The 12,571-nt window shown below is 38.0% G+C and overlaps 1 protein-coding gene across 1 annotated transcript in view; it reads left to right on the top strand.

Annotated features, from left to right (window-relative positions):
• The window catches only part of DNAJB4 (DnaJ heat shock protein family (Hsp40) member B4), a 35,363-nt gene that overhangs the window by 5,100 nt on the left and 17,692 nt on the right, over positions 1-12,571 (top strand).

Here is a 12,571-nt window from a genome sequence, read left to right as displayed (position 1 = left end):
AGATCCATCATTGTCAGACCTGTTCTGCATTCCTCTATTTTCATTATCTTGAGATTCTTGAACTCCATCTGAATTTTGCTACCTTTTTGTCTTAATTCTGTAGTGTGATCCTTTGGCAGTTTGACTGCTGTGAAGCTACATATTATTATCAAGTTGCAATAACTTAACAAAGATCAGTGGACATTTTGTAATTATTTAAGGGTTCATTTTGGTAAAGAATGTTTTATACTTAACATTAATGTAAGTGTGTCTGGGGTGGACTTCCATATATTTTATGTTAGTTTTGAGTCTATCTGCTGGGTTTTGTCACTGATAAAAGAGCTGGTAATTTTTTTGCCTTCACTTTATATTTGGCTACTTACTGATTACTAATTGTTGACTTTTTAGTATTTGAAAAAATCATCACATTATCTTCATGTGTTAGTTTTATTTCCTATTTGATAATAAGATTCATAAATGACTCTGTGCATTGGGCCTAAAGGCAAGAAGATCTGAGTTCAAATCTTGCCTTAGATGCTTACAAGTTTTTTGACTCTTTGAGTCTTAGACAAATAATTGAACATCTCCTTTAGTACCTTCATCTGTAAATACTGTAAATGATAACAGTATTTACCTCCCAGGCTTGTTGTGAGTGTAAAATGAAATCATATCTATAAAACACTATGCAAACCTTAAAGGTATTATGTAAATGTCAAGCAGTGTTCTCCTTGTTTTTATTTTATTGATAGTATTTTCTAGAACTGTATTAAATAACAGGAGACGCCTCTAGGGTTTCTCTTTTAAAGGTAATTTTGACTCTTGTTTTTAGATTGATTTCTAGTTTGCTATATTAAGTAAAAATCCATTTATTCCTTTGTTTTTGACATTGTTTTGGTAAAAGTTCTATTGGTATTTGTTTTTATTGTTTTTGTAAGTAGTGTATACTTCTCATAATGTTGAATCAACCTTATATTTTTGATAGATGTTGCAAAGATTTTTTTTTTTTTTTTTTTTAATAACAAACCCTTTTCAGTAGCAAGGAAAGTAGATTATCACCCCTTGGAGTTTCTTGAATAAGCAAATATGACACTGAATAATTATAAAGAAAATTAGGTTGAGAAAAGCATCTGAACTAGGCTAAGTATATGTAGAAAGGTCTGAACTGGTGCTGAGCACTATTGTGAGAGTATTAAGGAATCAGTAATCATGATGTTTGAAGATGGGGGAGATATTAAAACATGGGGAGAAATTGAGCCTTAGAAGCACTCCACCCCTTCCCTAAATAACTTGTTCGAGGTGTCTGTTTTCACAATAATGCAATTAATCTACTCACATAAAATGCTCATTATTACAAGGGAACAGACAATATGTGAGTATATTGTTAGAATCCTAGTGTTAACTTGATGGAATTGATACAATGCTTATTGGTTCACACCTTAGAGCAAATCCTTACAAGGTGATAAGTCAGTTGCCTAATTTTAGCATGGTACTTAATTCTCTAACTCACTAATGTATTTTAAGTACTCATTGGAGTTCACAAGTATGGGAGATTTCCAAAACCTGCTCCCAGAGAGAACCATTATATATTATTTTAAAGAAAAGAACACCAGAGTATATAAAGGCCATTTTGGGAAGAGCATAAGATGTAATTTCTGGAAAGGTAGGCTGGAGGTAGTGTAAATTGTTAGATGTGTAGTATATATGTGTGTGTGTATATATATATATATATATATACACACACATATATATACATACATACACTTATACATATACATATATTTATTTAGTGCCAGACAGAGGTATTTGATCCAAAAGGCAATAGATATTGGAGCCTTTTTGGGGTGGGAATGGTGCCTGGGTGGGAATGGAGCCAGTGTGGGAATGTACATGACCAGACTTGGATGGATCAGAGAAGAAAGACTTGATAAGGGCTTGACATAGAGAATGACCACTACAATAAAGGAGGGGAAGAGGGGAATGTGAGAAATGTAAAAATAGAGTGACAGGATAAGGAAATGTTAGATTCAAGAGGTAAAGGATAGCACGGAATTGATTTCTGTTTAGTCGTTCTTGGTAAAAACAGAAAGAAGGGTTGATTTGGGGCTGGGGGATGAAGCTAGTAGGTTCTCTGTGGAGCACACCAAATTTGAGATATCCAAGGGAACACCTGCTTTGAAATGGTCAGTAGGCTCTTGATGGATACCTGTCTAGGAAGTGTGTCTCCTGAAGGGAAGAATGGTTTCCCATGGAAATGACCTATAAGTACTTTCCAGCTGAGGAGAACTAGGACAGAAAACTCAGAAGCTATAGAGCCTTTGGGAGGAGGTGTGGTGTAGTGTCGGATGCTTCAGAGAAGTATTGAGATGAGAACTAAGAGACCTTTTAATTTGGCAACTAGAGAGACCATCCTAACTTGGGAAAGAGCAGTTTGAATTGTGGTTGGAAGCCAGATTGCTTTGAGGTGTTGAGAAATTTGTGAATAGAGGAGGAAATTATTGGGGCAATAAGAGATTATAACCTGTTTTTCCTTTAGAAGATCTAATCAACACAAGGATTTTCTTTTATTTTTTATTTTGGCAAAGGAAAAATATTGCCAATTTTTATACTTGAATCTTAAACACAGTATTAGTTGTGGGGTAGATGTTAGTATAAGGTTGGTGTGTCTTGAACTCCATCTAAGGTCATGATCATAGGAATTCTACCCGAGCTAAATAAGTAAAATACCTCTATTCAGATCATTCTAAAGGCAATCTTTCCAGCCATGTGTGAGAATGGATTTCCTTACTTCAGTTGCAGTACTCTCTCCATTATACACCTAGCTCCTAGGTTCAGTGTGTAAGATTATGGATTCTGGAAAGATATACTCAAGAAGGGTTCCATGTCCCCCCTTTAACTACTTTCCCCATGGCAGGACCAGTTTTCATTGATTTTTGATCTAAAGTTAGTATGTCTGTTAAAATGCAGGAAGTTAGTACAGATTATATTCATATTTGGGGTAAAAAAGAAATAGCAAATGAGTAAAAGTAGACAGTTTCATCCAAAGGAAGAATATCCTCTCAGATACTACTCAGAAGAATCCACTCATTCTTGGATGCTTAATGGTTTTTATTTTAATAAAATAATAGTGGCTAACTAATAAGATAATCAAATGAAATAATATAAAGTGCTTTGCAAATCTTAAGGCCTTGTGGTCTGTTACTAAGGTTAGTCTTCTTGAAAGACTAAGTGCATATGCAGCATTGCTAAGGGCTGTACCCATTTGGGCACTTGTGCAGAGAGGTTGGGTTCCCTAGGGAGATTTGACTATTCTCACTGCTCTAAGGGTACCTAGTTTCAGGATTGTAGCTTCTGAGTCCCCTCTAAAGTACTCTGCATAGCAATCAGTTATTTTAACTGAGCTTTTAGAAAAGGGATTTACTGGGAAGGTATTGAAAGAATAGTTCATTCAAAATATGTCTCACAAACTGATCCACACTACTCTCCCCTTACTCACCCAAGGTCCCAGAGGAGACTAGGCTCCAAGGACAAAGGTCATGAAGCTGCCATGTAGAGAAGGTCACTATTTCTCTTTGTGCCATCTAGTGCAGCTCCTGCTGTGCCCCTCGCGGCTCTTCTTCCTACTCCAGTGTCCCTGCTGTTGTAAAGTAAGATCAGGAAAGAATAAAGACAAAGAGATGAGGCAGCCGCTGGCTGGGGCCAGGTGAAAAGCTGGACAGGGTTAGATCAGAGTTGTTGGTCTCATTCAAAACCACAAAGGAAAAAGTGGAAAAAAGGGCAGGCCATTTAGCAGTCCTGAGTCAGGTTCTGTGTGCTGCATTAATTTCCACTTGCTGGTCTGGACAGAGGAACCAGACCAAGAGGGTGGGACCTATCTGGTCTCCAAAGATTTTACCTCTGGATCCTGCTTTGGCTACCCAAGTGTCATTTGGGTGATATTAAAGATATTTTCTAGTACTGACTCTGTCAAATGTGACATAGATCTGTGCTCATTAAGACTAAATGTTGCTCCTTTTTAATGAACTTGTTGGATTTATTTTCCTTCATATATTTAAGCTGTATTTTGTTAGTAAGGCTATACATTTATTTCATGAGAGAGATTAGAAAACATGTAGAAAAGCTAACCAACATATATTAAATGCCTTTTTGGTGAGTTGGGGGGGAAAGTACTTTTCTTTAAGTTGTATTTTCTTATAAATAAAACATAATTTAGGAGATATCTGATTGCTAAATACTCAGGATTGTAGTCTCATGTGTTCTTGCCTGACTGCACATCCTTTGGGTCTCTTAAGACTCTAGGAAGCCTTTAGGGCAGGGCTTGGCTGAAACTTGTCTTAAGAGTAATTGAATATTTATTTTCAGTTCCATATTTTCTCCCTTTCTGACAAGAAATACAATACCCATTATACATGTGAATTCAAGCAAAACATTTCAGTATTAGCCATGTTTGAAAAATAAAAAGAAATTAAGGGGGAAGTTATACTTAAATTTGAACTCCATCAGTTTTCTTTCTTTCTTTTTTTTTTTTTAAGAAAACTTTGTTTTTCAAAATACAGGCAAAGATAATTTTCAGCATTCACCCTTGCAAAACATTGTGTCTGAAAGTTTTCTCCCTCCTTTCCCCCTATTCCCCCCATAACAAGTAATCCATTATAAGTTAAAACATGTGCAGTTTTTCTAAGCATATTTCTACATTTATCATGCTGCCCAACAAAAATCAGCTCAAAAGAGAAACAAAAAACAAGCAAACAACAAAAAATGTTGAAAATGAATATGTTGTGATTCCACATTCAGTCCCCATAGTCCTCTCTCTGGATGCAGGTGGCTCTCTCCATCACAAGACTATTGGAATTGGCTTAAATCATCCCATTTTCCCACAACATTTATATCCCATAACTTTATTCAGCCATTCTCCAACTGAAGGCCAACTCAATTTCCAGTTCTTTGCCACTAAAAGAAGGGCTGCTATGAACTTTTTTTTTTTTTTTTCTTTTGCACATGTGGGTCCCTTTCCCTCCTTTAATATCTCTTTGGGATACAAGCCCAGTAGTGACACTGCTAGATCAAAGGGCATGTGTAGTTTGCTATCTCTGGCATAGTTCCAAATTGCTCTACAAAATAGTTGGATCAATTTACAACTCTACCCACAATGTATTAGTGTCCCAGTTTTCCCTCTGACATCATCTTTTCCCATTAGTGAATAGCTGATCTTGAGGTGAATAGCATTTGATATCATGAGTCCTTTGGAGTTATGGTGAATCATTGTATTGATCAAAGTTCACACCTAACTCTTTCACGGTTGATTGTTTTTACAATATTGCTATTACTGAATAGATTGTTCTAGTTCTCGCTACACTTTGTATCATTTTGTATAGGTCTTCCCAGATTTCTTTGAAACCATCCCCTTCATTTCTTACAGCAAAATAGCATCCTGTTACTATACCATAATTAGTTTAGCCATTCCCTAATTGATGGGTTTCCCTTCAGTTTCCATTAGTAACTGAATGTTAAGCCTCTAGAGGTACTCTAGATGTCCTCTACCCTAATCTCTGATTTTCTGTAGGAGCAACTGAATCCCAGAGAGGTTGATGACTTACCTAGTTACTCAGCCAGCTATATTCATTGAGCCAAGAGGAAAAGCTATTCATTGATCCAAGATGAAAATTCAGTTCTTCTGACATCCTCATCTGTATTCTTTCCATGGTATCACTGAATTGGTTGCATCAAATCATAGTACATATGAAATGAAGGTATTCTATTATTCTCAGTTTGTTTCCCTGTTTCTTAGGGGTATAATGGGGGAAAATTTAACCAAAAAATCTTTATTGTGATTCAGAAGCGCATGTTGATTTTTCACTTAACATTCATTAATAATCCTTAATTGTTGTGTTCTCTTCTTTAAAATATAATGGTTCTCTCTGGGAGCAGGTTTCTTGGGAAGGTTTTCTGGAGGAAGCCTTAGTTTCATTTCAGAGTAATAATCACTCCAAATGCAGCCAGCTGATAAAATCCAAATGTTTATTTCTTATCTCTTTCTTGGGCCCCTTGGGCTTTCTTAGAGGCCTATCTCTCTGCTTGGTTCCAAGAGCTCTTGCAGCTTGTCCTTTGCCTCTGCTTTCTTCAGTCTCCAGCCAGCACAAAGGTGGAAGATGGAATGAATCTGACTTCGCTCCAAGAGTGGGCTTGTGGGCTTCTGTATCTCCCAGAGTGCTCTTTGGCCCTAAGAGCTGCTTGCTTATATGCTGTTCACTGAGTACACACCAATCATTATATCACTGGGAAATCATTATTTGTTATATGATTAAATCAATGCTAAACTAGATTTAAACATTGTCTCCTCAATTCCACTTAGTACCTTGTTTCAAGTTCTGGCCCATAATATCTCCTCGTAGGATCAGATCAATCATACTAAACCATGCTAAATTAGATAATTATTGTCTCTATCAACTCTAATGAGTTAACACTTTGTAAGGATTCCAACACTTAATTGTGAATATCTTATTTTAATTTTAAGTCTTTCTTTTAGAGAAAGATTATCATGAGATGAATCTTACTTTTTCTTATTTCCCATGAAAACAAACATAATGGATCTGAAAGTATCTAAAATTACATTCGAATAAACTTTTTCCCCCCTGAAATAGGACTCTTCTCTGTTTTGACATTATATTTATAGTAGTGATCTCTTTGGAATTTGCCTCCTGGTTTCATTTGCTCTTGTCTGTCACTTCATCAAATCCTAGTCTAACTTCATTTTTTTTTTTTTTTTTTTTTTTACACATTTGGAGGAGTTATTTAAAGTTTTAAAAATATTTTGCTTGAAATTTTGTTTTTAGGTAAGTTAAACATTTGAAACACCTGTACCGTAGGTCTTGGTGATCACTAGTCCAGGCCTCAATTCTTGCCAGAATCTTATCAATGCTATATCTTATTATAGAAAATAATTATTTTAAAATATAGGATAGAACTTAATTCTTTGAGTACATCTGTTATATGAGATACTATGCTAGGTGCTGTAGGAAAGCATACAAAAGTGGTTTAAAAATTTTTCAAGGGCTTAGACTTAAGAGAGGAGGAAAAACAATTATAAAGTAAACAAATAAGGGCAAAAAAATTAAGTGTTCTGAGAATTAAGAACTGTGGAGGTGGATTTGGATTGTAGCTGTGAAACATGGGGTTAGACAAGATTGTGTCTTGAGGCAGAAAACTGTTTGGACTATGTGGAAACAGGAGGATGAGGGACGTGTTCAAAGAAAAGTGAGCGATCTTAGTTGTCCAAAATTCAAGATGGAAGTAGAATGGGAATGGCCCCTAGAAATACACTTCTGGATAGTGTGGTGATGGGATCCTGTTTAATCAAGACATCTTTGAGTTTGCTTCATTCATCCAGTGGGACCTGAAAGGAGTGAGAGCACATAGTTTCTTACCAAGACCTCCTCCTGGTATCCCATCACTGTCAGAAAGGTTGCTGATAGTGCTGGTTCTTAGAAGGCTTTTGTTGTGGAATCATTTTCCAGTTTTGTCCCCATACAGGAGGTCTTGGCCCTTCTTCAGATCATTTTGCAGATGAGGAAACTGAGGCAGCCAAGGGGAAGTGACTGGCCCAGGTCATCCAGCTAAGATGTGTCCGTGGCTGAATTTTCAGTTTTATTAACTATTAATGGCCTTTTGAAACTTCTTACCATTACTGTGTGACCATGGATAGCTCATTTAACTTTTCTCCCACTCTCCTCTTCTGTAAAATGGAGACGAGAATAGTACATCTCACAGATTTTTGTGATGCCAAGTGCTAGGTAAAAGTTTTGATTTCAATTTCATTGTAGTTAAAAACAAGAATGATTGTCTCCTCTCTTAAATTTTATTTAAAGGAGTTAATTGAAGAAACATTCCAGAAATGGGTCGATTCTTAGCAACACTGGAATAAATTATGGCCATCTCCCAGGGGCAGGTTCTAGTTCTTGATTTGTAGTCCTTATCTAGGTATTCATTGGCCTCTTCATTTGCTTCTCTGGTTTCTTAATCTTCTGACTGCAGGAATTGTAGTTTTGTCAGAGACACTGCCTTCACTTGAGGCCCATTGCGACCCTTCTCTGAAATTCCACAGATGGTCTTTGAGAATCTCTGAGCCTGCTGACCATCACAGCTAACACTTAAGTCGTGTCTCCAATGGGCCAGATAATAAGTGCTTGACAAATAGATCTCATTCGGTCTTCCCAATGATCCAGGGAGATAGGGGATATTAGGATCCCCGTTTCATGATGAGGCAGCCAAAAGGGGAATGACTTGTGGTCATTCAGCTAATACTTCTCTGAGGATAGATTCAAACTTGGGTCATCTGGACTTCAGATGCCAACGTCCAGCTACTGTCTCCAACTGTTAAGAAACATTTTGAAGTTAACTAGGATGGTTCATGGGCAGCAAACATACCAGGCCCATTGCTAAAGCCTTTGCAGTTTGGCCGCACCTTACTTAGCCTTTGAGCACCTATAAGTCATCTGGTATTGTGATTTTAAGTAACCCTAACCCGAAATACCTTCAACTCCTATTGCCCCTCATTTTATGTATGTCTGTCCTCTCTCAGATTATAAACCCTTAGTAGTAGACCCTCAGAATTAAAAAAAATTTTTTTCCATAATATGGATTAGATATTATTACCTAATTTTTCAGATAGTCCCTAAAGTGTAACAGATTATTCTGAATCTAAATATCCCAGATGACTTGATAATTTTTTCTGTGTTTAAAAAATTAAAAGTTTTATAGTGATAACAATGGTCCCAACTGGAAAAATACCTCTCTGGCCATTTTAGTGTCAGGACTTAATAAATGCTAGTTGAACTGAACAGTTGTATTGAGACTATTTATTAAAGTGAGCAGCATTTGAATGTTGTCTCTAAAGACTATCGAAACACTGAAGAGCCACATTCTTGACTGTAAATGATGGGATCCAGAGATCATAATGAATTATTTATTCAGAAGTGTTGTCGATGTAATTGACTAGTTGATTTTTTGACAGACTTATGCCATTCTGTACATTGTCTATTGCAAAATGTTGCTTCACAGTGAAAGCTAATCATTCAAATTCAAGAGAAACACTTGACATTTTTTAAAAAACCAGTGGGGAACTACCAAAAAAATTATGCTGAGCTAAGCAGTGTATTATAGCTCAACTCAAAAGGTCTCCACCATTCAGAGGTCAGAGTATGCTTTGCATGGTCGTCTTGCTTATTTGAGGTAGCCTCTCCCTTTTCCATTCTTAGTTCTCACTTACACTTGAACAGTGAAACAGCTATTTATACATTTGAGGAGCTCAGTTAGTGGTGCTTCCTTACTGGGAATCGAGTAATAGACTAGACCCTCAAGTAGGCGTCCTAGCCCAAATGACTCCTTTGTCTCCAAAATAAGCTAGTGATGGGCTGGGGCTTGAAAAGAAGGGAAAGAAAATGTGATAAGACAAAGAAAGGAAAATTACTTTTGTCCTCTCTTCCCTAGGTCAGGTTTTACTTAAAGTGGAATACAAGATTTTGTACGGGGTGGGATGGATGAGTGTGAATGAATGCCTCAGTAGAAATCCTTCCCTACTCTGCCTACTCCTCACTGCCCCTTTTACTAATTGTTGGTCCACAGGGCCACCTTTGGGAATTTCTTTAGAGTTCATTGTTTTGTTAGAACAGGCATCTATTTTTGAGCACCATCATCTGGGTTACATGAAGCCCAGCCAGACTGTAATGATCAGCACTAGGAAGTGTTTGAATGCTGAAGGATGTAGATTGAGAAGGCCTTGGAAATTCAAAGGGGAACAGATGAGTGAGTGCCAGGGTCTGGGGGCTTAGACTGAGGAGAGGGAAGGAAGAGAGGTAATTCCTAAATCATTCATTGTAGCCCAGACCCCCTCTTCTGAGTTGCAGACTCACAATTTCCAGCTGATACCATCGAGTCAACATGTGCAAAGCTAAGATTATGTTCTTCTCAGAACTTGCTCATCCTTTGATCTTTCAGAAACCTGAAAGGTTTCTGTCAGGGGAAAAGAGGGCTGGTCTGGCAGATGTCGAGCCTCTTTTTCCTTTAGGTGTGCAGAGTGCTTTATATCTGTGCATATGCATCCATGTACATGTTTGCCTATGTCTGAATAAATGCTCATATATATACACATTTCCACAAACAAGGGAATTATACATGTGTACAAACTACTCTCAAGTTAGATCTTCCCAAAAACCTTGTCTGCTAGGTGCTGCAGGCATTGTCCGCGTTACAGGTGAGGAAACTCCCAGTTGGAGAGATGATGTTTTGCCAGTGGCCACTGTGTCAGATCACTCCTGACTCCATGTCCATGTCTAGTATTTATTCAATGAAGCAATCCTCCAAGCTTTTATTAAATGCATGATATGTTCCAGACGCTGTGCTAGGTGAAGGAGAGACAAAGTTCAAGTCACCCCATCTCTGCATTGAGGGTTTACACTCTGTTAAGGAAACGTGTCCGCATAGAAGTAGATACAAAACACAAAAGTCGATGCTATGTGATTAGGGGGAAGTTTTAGGGATTGGGGACCGGAACAGTCCTCATGTGAGAAATGGTGCTTGAGCTGAGTTTTGAAGTATATGAGGAGGGGGAAAGGACTTTGCAGGAACATATGTACTATATTGGATTCTAGGTATTGTGAAGAGTTCCTGGGAATGATGTGGTCACCCCTACACCTTAGGCACATCATTGGCAGCTATGTGGAGAGGAGGAGGCAGGGACACCAAATGGAAGGCTTACTGGTCAGGAGAGAGATTATGAAGAAGCATGTGCGAGAGAGAAAGAAAAAGAGAAAGATGAGAGAAACGTTTTGGAGACAGAATAGGATGTGAGAGTGGAGGTAGGGAAAAATGCACATTTGAATGACTGGTGGGCTGGGAGTGTCCTTAGCAAAAAGGGGAACAAATTCTGTTTTGGACATGCTGTCTTCTTCTCTCCATGTAGTTTTAAAAAACTTACACAATTAATTAAAATAAACCCAAATAATGCAGCAGTTTGGAAAATGGATGATTTATGGCTTAGACTCTAGTGGAATCCCTTAACTGCCTGACATTTTGAGTTCTCTTCAGTGAGACAGTTTGCAAACCACTGTGTGCCTGGTCTGAACCCTTTCTTAAACTGGTCATTGGCTGTTTTCATATTCTCTTGGGATAATATGGCTATAAGAGTATGTAGCCCAGAAGCCATCTTTAAAATTTTTTAATAGCTTTTTATTTTCAAAATCGATGCAAAGATAGTTTTCAATATTCCCTTGTAAAACCTTGTGTTCCAAAGTTTTCTCCCTCCCCTGATAGCAAATAACCCAATATAGGTTAAATTTGGAATTCTTCTAAAAATATTTCCACATTTATTATGCTGCACAAGAAAAATCAAATTGAAAAGAAATGAGGGGGGGAAAGCAAGCAAACCACAACAAAGGTGAAAATACTTATTGTGATCTACATTCAGTCTCTGTAGTTCTCTCTAGATTCACATGGCTCCATTCCAAATCTATTGGAACTAGCTAGAATCACCTCATTGTGGAAAGAGCCAAGTCCAAGAGAGTTGAACATCACATAATCTTGTTACTGCCAAGTACAAGATTCTCTTGGTTTCTGCTCACTTCACTCAGCATCAGTTTGTGCAGGTCTCTCCATGCCTCTCTGAAATTACCCAGCAGGCATCTTTTCTGGCCATATATTTCATCAGCTATGTCCTTTGTGCCCTCCTTCATAAGGTCAGTAGTCTTCTCAGGTCCATGCATGTGTCTTTACTTCATTGACCTTTCAGTACTCCTTGACGACACTCCTAGGCAGGGTCAATCCCCGATTTAGGTCAGCTTTGTAAGGTGGCCATTCAGTTGCCTGTAATGTTCTGGATAAGGGGCATTCTTCATCCATGTGCTAAGGCCAGCCCCTCTGAGGACTCAGGAGAGGGTAATGGAGCTTGATATTATGTCTCTCCAGAATCTCCCCATTTGTAACAAATGCCTCTTTAAACTGGACCTCTTCCTTGAATCTGGTGAAATGACCAGTTTTCAAGCCTTCCCAAATATTATGATCAGAGAGTCACAAGTGTTTTCTCTAGTTAGATCTTTCAAGGGATTTCACATGATCTGCAACTGGTCCCTAAACTTCAGTTAGCCTTACGGTGTTTGGAAGGAGGGTTGCAAGTGCTTATCACTGAAATATAAGATGATCGAATATCCTGTGAAATGATACCTGCTTAGCTTTTAACTACGAGAGAGTCAATCCTGCCAACTCCTCTGCTTGTTTTTCCCAAGGAGAACTTGTGAGCCATCCTCCTACTTAGTGTACCTTCTTTCTGCACCAGTATCGACTGGTTTTATGATTTCAAGATTGATATTTTTCTCAATCTAATGATTGATCTTTAACTCACATGATATACAGGGTTGAGGTGGGCCATTTTGTGTCTGTCTTTGCTTGGTCATTCACCTCCACGCAGCCGACCTTAAGCTTGTGTATACCTCTCTGTTCCTATTTGGATTAGTCCTCAGAAAGCATGTGTGAGTGTTCAGTGCCCGTGTCCTGCGGGCAGAGACTCTGATAGCATTTCCAGAGTGCTACCCAACACATGGCTAAC

This window comes from Sarcophilus harrisii, chromosome 4, assembly GCF_902635505.1.
Source record: "Sarcophilus harrisii chromosome 4, mSarHar1.11, whole genome shotgun sequence".
Lineage (NCBI taxonomy): Eukaryota > Metazoa > Chordata > Mammalia > Dasyuromorphia > Dasyuridae > Sarcophilus > Sarcophilus harrisii.
This window is presented reverse-complemented; position numbering and strand designations above follow the sequence as displayed.